We start from the raw sequence: 5,281 nt of genomic DNA, 5'->3' as shown, positions 1-5,281 counted from the left end.
TGCCGAGCCATCTCTCCAGTCCCAGACCTCCTATGTTAGGGTGCCAGGATTACAGGCTTCTGTCACTACTCCCAGCAATATAGTGTCTGAGTGATGAGAAAAACTACCCCAGGAAGTTGAGTTAGCTTTCAGAATCCTCAGGAGTCCCTTCCCACTGGGAATGGAATCCAGTGCCCCACTGGTTGGAAACGGGTGAGAGTGAAGTGGGCTGTGACCACTGATACTTGGGAGATGACAGTGCAAATGGGGGTGGGGGTCAGAAGGGGGGTGGGGGTGGGGGATGATATGGATTTGTGGGTCAGTGGAACATAGAGCAGAATGAGCAGTGACTGTGGCCCTGTGTTTCTGTGATGAGTGAGAAGGGCCCTCTAATCATTATCATGAAAATATAGATGTCTTTTTCTAAATGCTTCTCTGGGATCTTTCTCCCTGAAGATCCCCCAAAATGAGCAGCAAGACCCTACTCACACTCCAGGAACTGGCTGGCCAGAGACTGTTGAGAGAGGAGGCCTTGGCCAACATTGCTTTGAAGAACTTACCCATAGTATTGTTACCACAACTGTTGAAGCAAGACTATGCTGGTCATCATGTTAATGTCCTGAGGACAATAGTGTCTTCGTGGCCCTTCCCCGACTCCCTCTGGGAGCTCTGAAGAGAAAAAGCTCCTTAGAGACCCAAGCACAAGTTGTCCTAGAGGAGATTGATAAACTGCTTATCCAGGAGGTTCGCCCCAGGTGAGGAAGACTTGGGTACCCTGGGAGGGAATCCCAGAGCAGAGATGGTAGGAGTCAAAATGGGGAAGAGGGGCCACAGATGGAGCAGAGGTTTCTGATGGCAGCAGCTTTCAGACTACAGACTTTGGCCATTGCTGAGCCATCTGGGAAAGGGCTGTGCAGGGGGCGGGACTCATGGTGGATACAGCTGTGGCTGAAGGACTACCCCTGCTTCCCATGGGTACTAGAAGTGGGAGAGGGAGACACTGAAGGACATGGAAGAAAGTAAGACAGAATGGAACTTCAGGGCTGGAATAAAACACAGGCAAGATATTGTGTCCTGGCCTAGCTGCTGAGGCTCTTTTCTGTTTTCCCCACAGGCAGGACAAACTGGAAGTGCTGGATCTATGGTCTGTGGGTCAGAACTACTTGGATATGCGGCTTTGGTCCATGGATAACTGGTTACCACAGACCTCAAGTGAGACTCAAGCACTGGCAGGCCATTTGAAGGCGGGAGTGAAGAAGCCCTTGAAGGTGGTGGTGGACTTGTTCATGGAAGGCCCCCTTACCCAGTTCTTAGGGTACCTCCTTGAGTGGAGTGATAAGAGGAAAGGGTTGTTACAGCTGTACTGTAATGAGCTTCAGATTTGGTCAGCATCCTGTTTTAACCACAAGAAGCTCTCAGAAAAGGTGAACCTGGAGTATGTAGAAACACTGGGCCTGCACGATGCTTTCTGCAATCCAGTTTTCTTGCTTAACTTGGCTTCTTACCTGGGCTGCATGAGGAACCTGTGCAAGCTCTCTCTCACCAACATCCAAGGAGATAACTTTATTTCCCCAGAGGAGAAGAGCTATATCATCATCCAGTTCACCTTGCAGTTCCTCAAGCTGGAGTGTCTCCAGAAGCTGCATCTGGAAACTGTTCCCTTCCTTGAGGGCCACCTGCACCAGCTGCTTGGGTAAAGACAGATGCTCTGCAGAGCAGAACAAAGCCCTGTTCCTTTATAGTAGTGGGCACCTGCTCCCTGTACCCACTAGTGGATTGACAGTGCTGAGGCATTAGAAATGTCAAGGCATTGTTTCCTGTCTGCTCTGGCCTGGAGAGAGCTCTCACATAACCAGTGGTGCAAAGGATCAAGGTTAAGCTGGGGTTGATGGTCTGGAAAGGCACCCATGTTTTTTAGCCAGTTATGAAGCAATGAGATCTAGTGAGTGGATTCTAGTTTCTTCCTTAGCTGGTGTGTTCAAGAAAGCTGAAGACACAGGAGGGCATTGATGAAAGCATGTCACACCTGCATTAGTTCCCAATCTGTGCTCTATTCAGCAGCCATGCGTATGGACACAGCAGGCTGCCTACTATTTCCCATTAAGGAAAGGCTGGGGTTTTTCTTTTTCTTAACTGAAAAGATGCTTTTTACTTTAAGTTAAACTATAGAAATGGATGAAAACTTAAAAGAGTGCTTACCAGACATTTCCCTTGGAGCCAAGCTGAAGTATGATCATATTGCCTGACTTGATTCCAGTCAAGTTAGCTGGCCTACATAATTTCCTTTTCTTAATAAGTAGATTTATATAATTATATAATTAAGTCAAATAGTGAAGTAATGACAATCAAGTAACTTGTGCATCTGAAAGGTACAGATTTAGAATTGATGGTACTATCTGAAGTTTTGAGCAGAAATTAGCAGTTTGCCTTCTTCGAAGAAATAAGGAAAATTTGCCCTACAGATCTCCTGATGTTTCATATGTATATGTTTGTGGGCCTGAGCCAATGTTTGCATATCATGTGCTAGGTGCCTGTGGAGATCAAAGAGGGCATCAGTTTGCTCCCTGGGTACTGTTTCAGGGGATTTTGAGCCACCATGTTGGGAACAGAATCCATATCCTTTATAAGAACAACAAACGTTCTTAACTACTGAGCAGTACCTCTAACCCCACTTTCTTTTTTTTTTTTTTGACACAGTGTTTCTCTGTATAGCCCCACCTGTCTCTGAACTTGTTCTGTAGACCAGGTTTGCCTTGAACTCATGGACCTCAGCTTGTCTCTGCCTCCTGAGATGCTGGGATTAAAGGCATGTGTCATCTTCATTCTATTTTAATTTATTTATCTGTGTTTTTCAGTGGGGCGGGGAGGGAGAGCCACAGCATACTTGTGGAGGTCAGAGGACAACTTGCATCAGTCATTTTCCTCCTTCAACCATGTTGGATCCCAAGGATCCAAAGCAGATTGTCAGCCTTGGTGACAGGCGTCTTCATCTACCAAGCACTCTCACTCTGAATGGACTGGTTTTGTTTGTTTGTTTGTTTGCTTTCTGAAACAGTTTCTCTGTATCCTTGGCTGTCCTGGGACTTGTGTAGTCAGAAGATTTCCTGTGACCCACCTGGTCCCACAGCCACTCGGTCCCAAGTAAACATACAGAGGCTTATTAATTAGAAACTCTATGGTCTATGCCTCAGGCTTTTTGTTAGCTAGTTCTTATAACTTAACCTATTCCTGTTAATCTGTTTTGCCATGTTGCCCTTGGCTGTTCTGTTATCGGTCTGCTGACACATTGTTGCTCCTTCCATGCCTAGCTTGCATCTCCCTCATCCCACCTTTCTCTTTCCTGTATCTCTGCTTGAATTTCCTGCCTGCCTCTGAGCTGCCTTGCCATAGGCCAAAGCAGCTTATTTATTAACCAACGGGAATAGAAATACATCCCACAGTAGACTTTGCTCTGTAAACCAGGGTGGCCTTGAACTCTGCCTCCCAAGTGCTAGGATTAAAGGCATGTGCTACCACCACCCATCAGGAATGGTCTGTTTTTAAGATTACTTCTTTTTTTAAAAATTAAAAAAAAAAATTTTTTTTTAAAGATTGGTTCTATGTTGCCTAGATTGGCCTTGAACTCCTTGGTTGTATTGCCTCAGCTTCCAGGTATCAATATTATAGGTGTGTACCCCAATACTCAGCTTGCTACCCTGCTTCCTGCCAAGGCAGGACCTAGCTATGTAACTCTGGCTGTCTTGGAATGTATACCAGGCTGGCCTCCTACTCGAGGAGATCCACTTGTCTCTGCCTCCCAAGTGCTAGGATTAAAGATGGAAACCGCAATGCCCAGTGTCCATACACAGTTTTAATGGTTTTAAGCCTGTGTAGGTGATGGGTAGTTGGGAAATGTGTGTCACTGAAGTTAATTGAAGGAAGGGTGCACAGGTAAGCACAGAGAAAGGAACGGAGAAGATGTGCTTGAGGGGTGGTGACATTGGATTGTTCCCAGATCTTGCCTGGGTTGGTCCTCCTTGGTCCTTCCTGTGTGTGCCCTGTTAGTCTAGCCAGCATTTGGGTCTTGCTTGATAGTGAGGGAAGGATGTGCAGTTAAGGATGGTGCCAAGCCTCAGTACAGATTTTAGTATGTAGACAGTCATGCAGCATCATGAGTACTGATCTGCCATACAAATAGAAATATTTTGACCCACACTTTCCTCTTCTGTGTCATTACTGGCCATCTTCTGTATTAGCCCTCAGTTCTAAGAACTGTCTGTTTTCCTAATTAGGTCCTTGAAGACCCCCTTGGATGACCTGGATGTGACTCACTGTACACTCTCAGCATCAGAATGGGACAGTCTTTCTGAGTTTCCATGTGTCAGTCAATTGCAACAACTGAATTTGAAAAATGTCAGATTGACTGATCTAAGTCCTGAACCCCTCCGAGTTCCATTAGTAAAAGATGGACCCACCCTGGTGACCCTGGACTTAGAGGACTGTCAAATTGAGGATCAATATCTCCATGACATCTTACCTGCCCTGAGCAGCTGTTTTCAGCTTCTATGGGAATCAAATCTCCTTGCATGCCCTGAGGGCCTACTACACCATCCTGCCAGTTTGAGAAAGCTAAAGATGGAGCTGTACCCTGTTCCTCAGGAAAGCTATGATTACAGTGGTACTCTCCACGTGGAACTCATGAGAGAACATTGTGATTAACTTATGAATATTGTCAAAGCCATTAGGAAGCCTGGGAAGGTCTTTTTTGGTACTGAACACTCCTGTGATTGTGACAATCGATATATCTACAACAAAACCCCATTGTGTGATTGTTGGAGTTATTACTAGTTGTGTGTAAATATCAAGCTTCCTGTGGACACTGGGAAATGAAAAACAAGGCACACATGTCTGGTCAGAGGACACATAACACATGGTTTTAGACTGATGCTCCAGGGTGGGAGGGAAAAGTTAGTTGATGCTGTATTCAAGAGGAGGGAAAAATTTGACTTGGGCATGTTGACAGGTGTCATGGGAGTAGATTCTGGCAGGTTGGATATATAAGGGTGTTACCCCAGCATGGAGCTTCTGCTAACTGTTCTTATATCTTAAATTAACCCATTTCTATAAATCTATACCTTGCCACGTGGCTCGTGGCTTACCAGCATCTTCACATGCTGCTTGTCATGGTGGCAGCTGGCAGTGTCTTTGACTCAACCTTCCACTTCCCACAATTCTTCTCCTCCTTGTCCCGCCTATACTTCCTCCTGCCTGACTACTGGCCAATCAGTGTTTTATTTATTAACCAATTAGAGCAACACATTTG

At 45.7% G+C, this 5,281-nt stretch overlaps 1 pseudogene; it reads left to right on the top strand.

The window, feature by feature from the left end:
* The first annotated feature begins 445 nt into the window (after positions 1 to 445).
* LOC114686380 lies at positions 446 to 4,806 on the top strand (annotated as a pseudogene).
* The last annotated feature ends 475 nt before the right edge of the window (positions 4,807 to 5,281 follow it).

The sequence above is a fragment of the Peromyscus leucopus genome, unplaced genomic scaffold (genome assembly GCF_004664715.2).
Source record: "Peromyscus leucopus breed LL Stock unplaced genomic scaffold, UCI_PerLeu_2.1 scaffold_1151, whole genome shotgun sequence".
In the NCBI taxonomy this organism is placed as follows: Eukaryota; Metazoa; Chordata; class Mammalia; order Rodentia; family Cricetidae; genus Peromyscus; species Peromyscus leucopus.
This window is presented reverse-complemented; position numbering and strand designations above follow the sequence as displayed.